Source organism: Epinephelus moara, chromosome 15 (assembly GCF_006386435.1).
Source record: "Epinephelus moara isolate mb chromosome 15, YSFRI_EMoa_1.0, whole genome shotgun sequence".
In the NCBI taxonomy this organism is placed as follows: Eukaryota; Metazoa; Chordata; class Actinopteri; order Perciformes; family Serranidae; genus Epinephelus; species Epinephelus moara.
Genome location: NC_065520.1, coordinates 3,388,487 through 3,397,299, shown reverse-complemented (window position 1 = coordinate 3,397,299; position 8,813 = coordinate 3,388,487). Strand labels below are relative to the sequence as shown.

General features: G+C 41.2%; 1 long non-coding RNA gene across 1 annotated transcript; it reads left to right on the top strand.

Moving 5' to 3' along the window:
- The first annotated feature begins 59 nt into the window (after positions 1-59).
- LOC126401642 (uncharacterized) lies at positions 60-4,473 on the top strand. The gene is made up of 5 exons (XR_007571106.1): positions 60-762; positions 859-986; positions 1,081-1,341; positions 2,966-3,109; positions 3,216-4,473. It is a non-coding gene; the product is annotated as an uncharacterized LOC126401642 (long non-coding RNA).
- The last annotated feature ends 4,340 nt before the right edge of the window (positions 4,474-8,813 follow it).

Sequence of the window (8,813 nt, the reverse complement as noted above, 5' to 3'; positions counted from 1 at the left end):
ATTAAATTTCAAATATCATAAAAATGTTTCACTACGCTTTATTTTGAAAAAAGTGCACCGGAATCGCCTGTCTGCATAAGTGCTGCAGCTGCTCGCACAGGACCCCGGAGTTGTGACCCGGAGACAGCAGAAGTCAGAAGGAAAGCAAAAAGATCGAGAGAAAGGTATTTAAACAAAGTTAATTTTAATGCATTTCTTGTTCAGGCCTGTGAAAACAACCCTAATGTTAACATATTACCGACAGTAACATTTATCTTTACGTTTATGTGTTTGTCCCTCACGTGATAAGTTTAAGAAACAGCCAGACCTATCTTAATGTCAGCTAGTTGTTCTTAATGACTCCTTCCTGGTTGCAATTTCAGATGAGTATTTTAAATTATTTTCAAAAGAAGAGGAAAGTTCCCGAGGAGGAGAGTCAGGTAACAATAGATAAAGAGGCTCAATTCACGTTCCGAGGTGTTTGATTAGCCTTCATGTTCCGAGGAGTAGAAATAACCCGGTGTTTTCCGTGGCAAGTGTTGTATTTAAATGTTCATAACTTTGCGTTGTCCACAACTGAATTAGATAAGTTCACAGGCACAAGTTGAGGAGGTGAGTGGAGGAGGAGAGAAAGCTGGAGGCGCAGAGCAGGAAGGTGCAACAGCGTCTTCCAGCACTGCAATGTGTGGTGAGGCAGGAGAAAGCACCAGGGAAGAAGAATGTGAAGAAGAAGAGGCCACCTGTAAGAAAAACAGCAAGCATCTGCTGACTGGAGCCTTCAAGGTAAAATGAGGATTTAATCAAGAAGGGAATTATAAAGACAGATGATATTGAAGCAGTGTAATCCTAATCAGTGTAAATCCATTTAATGCGTTTCAGAATATGGACCAGGTCAGCATAATGTCAAAAATGGCATCCCAGAATGATGAATGGGGACAGCTGTACCCATGCGTGAGCCAGCTATCAGCCATTGCTTCTGTGAGAGAGATTTCCCGGCAATGAACAGAGTAAGACATTTGGTCAACTGTACACTGTAAGTCAGAGATGGATTGCTTTCTCTTAATTTCTCAGATCTCACTTTTTTATTGTATTTTTGTGTAGGTGAAGACAGACCTGAGGAACAGGCTGCAGGGGGACCATATGGCAGCATGCCTCCTACTCAGCATCAATGGGCCACCTCTGGCTGAGTTCCCGTATCACAGAGCATTAGAACTCTTTTTCAAAAAAGCGAGAAAACTTTCTTGAAAAAGTCTGACAATGGGAACGTGTGCTTGACTGACTTCACCTCGATTGAAGCATCTAACTTTAACCATGACCACCTCCAACTGCTCTTGCAACCTGAATCCAGCTCTTTCACAAGCAGTGCGTCTTTCTCATCAAACTCCCTCATTCTGAAAATCAATGCAGAGTTGAAGTTAGCTAACGTAACATTAAACGGCATGATGATTAACGCTAGCTAACGTTATACTTCTTAATGTTCAAAATTCATCACGAGGGCTAGCTAGTGTAACAGTTAGCTCTTAAGGGCTGCTCAGCCAGCTAGGTATTAGCTTATTAGCTAACTGTTTCACTAGCCCTTCACAGGACTGGTTATACATTAGCTGGCGCTCCTGCTATAAGCCTTTATCCGACCGTTCACTCCACCGCGAAAATAATCACTGCGAACGGTCAGATAAAGGACTGACAGGAGCGCCAGCTAATGCATAACCAGTCCTGTGAAGGGCTAGCTAAACAGTTAGCTAGCTAGCTAATACCTAGCTGGCTAGCATGACAAGCAGCCTTCACACGGAGTAGACTAACGTTAACGTTACATAACATTGACTAAAAGACAGCACGTAACCTACATAGCTAAATATGCCCAAAGCTATAGCCAGCCAACGAAAAAAGTGGATGTTTTTACCTCAGATGATCTCGACACTCGTACTCCGCGCTCAGAATCAGTCATTTCAGTCATCAGTCATCAAATTGTTTCAGTTGCTTCTTCGCACGGCTTGGATGCCTCGCCAATGGCCAATCATAGCGCTTAAATGATACACATGATCAGCACACGATGTGCTCTCGCGACAGATGCTGCTGACACTTGTTGTTTTTTTTCAGTTGTAGATTTGTTTTGCTCAGCACAGTTCACTCATACGAGTGTAACAGAAATACATTGTAGGAATTGTCAAGACCCCCCCCCCCCCCCCCCAAAAAAAAAAAAACCCAAAACAAAACAATACTCTTCGGATCTGAACGATTCACACAAGTCACCCAAACAGCCATGAAAGTTGCACTTTTCGGCGCACTGTTTGCATCCCTGGCTTATGATGGAAGGCTTTGTGAGGCGTCAAAGGAAAACATACAGGCAGCACAAGACAAAACTCTGAAAGTGGATCTTCCTTGGGAGAAAAATCTTATCTTCAGTAGGAGTAAGACAGACCCCCAAAAGGATGACAATTCAGGAGATTGATTTCAAAGGCCACATCCCATTACAGGCTCCGCAGAACCGGCCTGGCAGGTGGCCGTGCCGGCTGGCAGAGAGCCCGTCGCTGTCAGAAATGATAGGTGCTTGTCAGCATTTGTCGAAACAATTGGTCAAAAAAGGTTTTTTGTAGATTCAAGACGTGATTAGTTTGTTTCGCTTTCTGCCAGCGCCCGCCCCCAAATCAGCTGATGGTCTTTAAGATTTATCGCTGGCAAAACGGGGCTGCTAAACTACAGTAATGTTAAACACTTTAGTTGTACGGCTCTGTTTCTCCGCACTATCACCGTTATTACAGTTTCATTGTCAAGCTGCTGACATCTACAAGAAACTCCCCTCTGGAGCCAAAACAGATAATCTATACACAGCAAAATCATGTTCAAAATACTTTTTAAGTAAATAAATGATTGAATGAACCAACTCAGTGCTCTACCACAGTTATGAAGCTATAACAGTGTGTGTGTGTGTGTGTGTGTGTGTGTGTGTGTGTGTGTGTGTGTGTGTGTGTGTCTTTTTTTTTCAAAGTCTACCTTGACAGGAACATGAATTTGTATTTGGATCCCCAGAGAAATACTCCTTTCCCTGGTCCCCTATACCATAAGGCTTACGACCTCACCACATAATACTCTACTGCGGATCTATCTGTCAGAGTGCATCTGGTTGAACTGGGTGAGTTGCACATAATTGCAGATAAGACAGTAGAATAACAATCATAACTATAACAATAGTAATTACATTAATAATGTTAACCTGTTGTTTTTTGTGGATTTTGTAGACAACTGCAAGGATACTGTTGAGCCAATACCCGAACCATCACCATCACCATCACCACCACCACCATCATCAGCACCATCGCCATCACCATCACCATCGCCCATACCAAACATTGACGGCTTCAACAGGGACCAACACTATTTTTGATTGACCTGATGCACCAGCACATCAGAGTGGAAGGTAGCGGTCTTCCAAAGAACCTGCAAGAGCTGAATACACGGCTAAGAACTGCCAAGTCCAACAAGAAAATGCTGTGGAAAGAGGCAGCAGATAAGTTGGGAAGCCATTTCCAACAGATTTTCTGCCCTGACAAGGTGGCCAGAAAATGGAACACACTTGTTGATGCAAAAAGGTAAAAGACAATAATAACTCAACAGAGAGGGGAGCCATGCGCTTCCAGTTTTATAGTGAAATGGAAGCCCTTCTGGGAGAGCAGCATGATGTGGTGTTCCCTGACATCAGAGCGGCTTGAAATTCTTGATTTGAAAGACTTGAGGTGCTGGGACGTTGCTGCAGCAGCAGCAGCAGCAGCAGCAGCACAGCATTAGCTGACACAGTATCCAGCCCTATAGTAAACACAGGACCAAAAGCAACCACATCCACCCCACACAACCCCCGTAAACGTAGGTTGGTGAATGATGAGGTGATGGAGTTCCTGTGACAGTCAGGAGAGGCCAGTCAGCTGCGCCACCAAGAGACAATGGCACAACTGAAGTCTGCACAACAGGGTTTTGAGGCTCTGATGACAAAATTCCTGGAAAAAATTTAATGTTGCCAGGTGTGGTGTGTTAAATGTAAGTTCAATTTTCATGTGGTTTATTCAGTGCACCTTTTTAAATAATTGCACCTAAACATTGTTTGCACTACTTTCTATGTTTACAGAGCCATTTTCTTTCTTGCACATAAAGTGTTTGCACTACGTTCTATTGTATGCTTACAGAGCCATTTTCTTTCTTGCACAAGTGTTTGCACTACGTTCTACTGTATGTTTACAGAGCCATTTTCTTTCTTGCACAAGTGTTTGCACTACGTTCTTCTGTATGTTTACAGAGCCATTTGCTTCCGACACCAGTTAAGCAAATTTTTTTATACATTTAGATACAACTTTTGTTACTGTACCATAAAAGTTTAATATATTTGGAACTATATTTGATTTGTATGATGAAGCAAAGTAAGATGCATCTTTTGTTAATATACCATTGAAGTTTAATATATCTGGTACAATATTTGATTTGTTCTTGTGTGTCATTGTATGAATATTCATCTGAGACTTTTTTCCTTGACTACTTCATTATGGGTTAAAGGAATAAATGAACAGTTAATTGAAAAATACATTTAAGAATAAGAGGTACTTTATTCATCCCCAAAGGGAAATTCAAAAAAGTCTGTCAGCTCATCTTTTTAACAGTGAATTATGAAGCCTGATGGCTTTGGGTACAAAAGATCTTCTGTATATCTCTGTCCTGCAACGAAGAGAGAGGAGCCGTCCACCACCGTTGTTTCTTTGGTCCATCAAGGTGTTATGAAATGGATGATCTGTATTGTTCAGGATGGCCTCCACCATCCTCATTGTGCATCTCTCCACCACATCCCCCAGAGAGTCCATCCTGACTCCGATCACAGAGCCAGCCTTCTTTACAAGCTTATCCAGCCTCCCTGCCTTCTTTTTTCCTAAACTTCCTCCCCAGCAGACTGCAGCATAAAACAAGACACTTGCCACCACAGACTGATATAACATTACAACTTTTAATGATCATGCATTAGTGGAATGAGCAACACAGCTAAACATGGGTAATGCCCCAAAACAATGTGCCAAAATCCCCTGCAACATTCTCCTGTTGGTATTCACTCTTGTTCTAAGCTTAAGGTGCTGCTAGGTGTGTTTCAGTCACAGGTGTATGGCACCTGATTAGAGTCCAAACCTCAACCCAACTGACCTATGGCTAAGCCACGCCCCCCCCTCCACTCACTCGGACAAACTATCAACATTCAGTGACCGGGCGCTATGGCAGGTGTCACAGTACACGGCATTTCGGGGGAGGCAATTGATGATTTTTGGGGACATAATGATCAGATGTCATTGAGAAGTAACCAAAAGGGCCTAAACTATGCATTGGAGGGATGTATCATCTTATTGTTGAGAAGGTCGATGAAAAGCTTAAATTACAAGCCAAAATTTACAGGTCACAGTGTACGCTTGTGAACCACATCTCGTTGCAGTTGCCATCAAAGACAACAAGTTAAAGTGCCACTGAAGTTAAGGTTTTTGGCTCAGAATATGAGAAAAGGATAACGACCTTTTTACCATATTTACCGACAGTGTCTCATTAGTTTGGTGCTACAGTACACTGAATCATTCAGCCAGCCTTTATCTCTGCAATTACAGATAAATTAATGAAGCTAAGCTCCAGAAGTTAACGTTAGCTTAACTAGAGCCCTTTGGACAACAGCCAACAATGATGTACGATCACCAAAGTACAAAATTAGAACAAAATAGGCTAATGAACTCCCAGCAAAAAGGGTGACATGATGAACAACGCAGCTAGGAGCTACCATTAGGCTAACTTTAGCTAACGTTAGCTAGAGATGTTTAAGATAACTTTATATTTCTTTGCAGCAAAGTGACAATATGTTGCCTCAAACACAATGTTGACTTACCTTAAAACTGATGTATAAAACATTGTTAATCTTATTCACGTTGTTATTCACGTTGAGTTGATGTTGTGGTCTAACGTTACCACACAACTTTATCCAAAGAAGACACTTTTCTCGGTTGAAATGTGGTTTAAAGTGTAAAAAATACACCTCGTCGCCCAGCCTCCCAGGATACCTTGTGTCAGAGTTGCATGTACCCCATGCACACCGTTTGACCATTTTTAAACTTCAAATCTCCAAAAAAGCTCATAAAACTGAACAAAACTGACTTTATGTAATGCATTTCAATGAACGTCCAGGCAGAGAATGTCCGAGTGTATGGGAATTGCTATACATACTGTGATTGGCTCATCACATTTGAGGGCGGGACTTAGCCATAGGTCAATTGAACACTTGTGGGATCAGCTTGGGCATGCTGTACGTGCTAGAGTAACCAACACAACCACACTGGTTGACCTTCAACAACTCCTGGTTGAGGAATGGGATGCCATCCCACAGCAAAATGTGACCAGCATGAGGAGGAGGTGCCAAGCTGTTGTGGCTGCGTATGGCTCTTCCACACGCTACTGAGGTCCCTGACAGTGTAAAGTGTAAAAATGGCCAATATGTGTTTTTTTTTTTTTTTTTCCTTATTACTGTGGGAAATATATACACATATATATATATATATATATATATATATGAGAGTGAGAGGGGAAGCTTTGAAAATCAATAACCACATATAAATGCATTACACAGTCATGCTTACTTCAGGAAAAAGAACACCACATATGAAGTCTACTTCATCAGTAAAGCCCAGTGTTGTTGGTGTTTTCTCCAATATGCCCTTAAGATAGGCAAACAGGGTGTCCTGCTGCTCTTCACTGTCGAGGTACACAGGCACCTTGTATGAGGGTTTCTGAGGAAACCACTTAGATGGCTTTCCATTAAGCACATCCTATAAATAAACCAAAGGACAGAAATAATTTATTATGTTATGTATAAAATCCTAACAATGGCAGAGGGTGAATCAATTAAGTTATTTAGTATGTAAAATGTAACTTTGTCAAAGTACCACCAAAAGCTGCTCTGTGACTGTATGATGAAGTCCACAAGTCTTTTTTCATTTTGGGTACGGTCACTGACTGCCTGCATGTGAGCGGGAACATCCTCAGTTTGGGCTATCCATTTTGGCACTCTGTACACTGGCTGAAGAGTTCCCTGGAGCAAGCTTCTGGCATCATTACTCCAGAAGGCAAATCCTTGGCCATGTCTTAGAAACAACATTGAAATAAATTATTACATGTGGAAAGGGACAAGTTATATGTGCACAACTGACATTCCTAAACACCGTCAACAGAGACAGCCATCAAGACCACCAGATCTGTCAGGAAAATGTCAATATTGTGCATATCTGGTATTAATGCATAGACAGACACATGGTAACTTTATTAGCATTTTCTGAGAGACGTTTCCAAATCTTACCTTCATGGACAACTGCACGCGTGAAGTGGCTATCCAGATGAGCCTGTACTTTGCTAAACTTTGCGGGTTGATAAACTGTTGAGCTGCAGAACGGACAATGATATTTGTTGCAGCATGTGCTGCATCTTTTAATGTGTGGCAGTGATCGCCCGCTTTGTATTGAAATAAGCATCCTAAAAGAGAGATAACATAGTTAGTCAAATCCAAAATCAACCCTTTACATAACATAGTTAGTCAAATCCAAAATCAACCCTTTACATCTATTTCACAAATCAGCAGATTGTAGTAGCTTCTGTACCGAGGGGCGCTACAGTATTGTGAAAACGTCCTCAAAGTATATCTTGGTAAAACACTGTCAGTATGGAGTTAATAAAATGTGTCTGCAAAAACCTATATATTTAAACCAACTTGTGATGTTTCTCTAAGTAACAGAATAGACCCACTAGCTATATAGGATTTTTTTTTTTTTTTTCCCAAAAACACACGTTAGCATGTAAAGTTGTAGCATCCGTATAAGCCAGCATGCTAACAAGCTAACGCCGTTGCAGAAAACTATCGTAAAAGTATCCTACTCAGTGGACTTTACGAAGGGTAAACTTATCGTTTAATGCATAATGAGGCCAGCCCATGGTAACTCGCAGATCGATTTAAAGACAAAGTAGCCAACTTTTAACCTTAAACAATTAAAACTGTACGCACGTTCTCTCGTCTTGTCCTCTCTAACGTTACTCCTTCTAACCGTAGATACTCACTTTTTCTCATCTCATCCTCTCCAGTCCTAACTGTGGGTGGCGCTGTGACGAAAGTTGAAGGGTCCTGAAACTGCGGCCCTGAAACTGCAGCCTCCGGTACTGCAGCTTTACCCTACTCACAACGGGGTTGTTTTGAAAACACCCCCACTTTTCTCCTTATGAAAGTAACACGGCGATTATTCGACTAATGAGAATTTAGTCGGACAAGAGCATAGCGACCAAAAAAATCGACTAGTTGACCAGGAGACTTGTCACCGACTACTGAAACGATTAGTGGACTAATAATTATTAAATTACTCTTATTTAGCTATCAGCTTCTAAATTTAGCATGAAGTTGCTTTAATTGCTAATTAATAATAAACACAAGAGAGATGGATATTCATTGAAAAATACATCTTTTAATCAACTTTGCTGCTGATAGGCTGCTGCTGATACAAAAAGTAAATAAAAATGATTAATATGTTAGTTGTTTGTTGTTTATTATTCACTTTACTGTCATAGACTAGAGAAACCAGAAAATATTCATACTTAACAAGCTGGAATCAGAGAATTTGGACTTTTTCTTCTAAAAACAAAACAATACATAAATAATAATTTAACAAAATAACATTTTCATCTCCCTCCCTTGGGCAGCCATGTGGGTGGTCCTGGCATATTTCTGAGGTCCCGATGCACATACAGTATTATGAAGAAAGCAGCCTGCCATTACGACCATCACCATAACATCA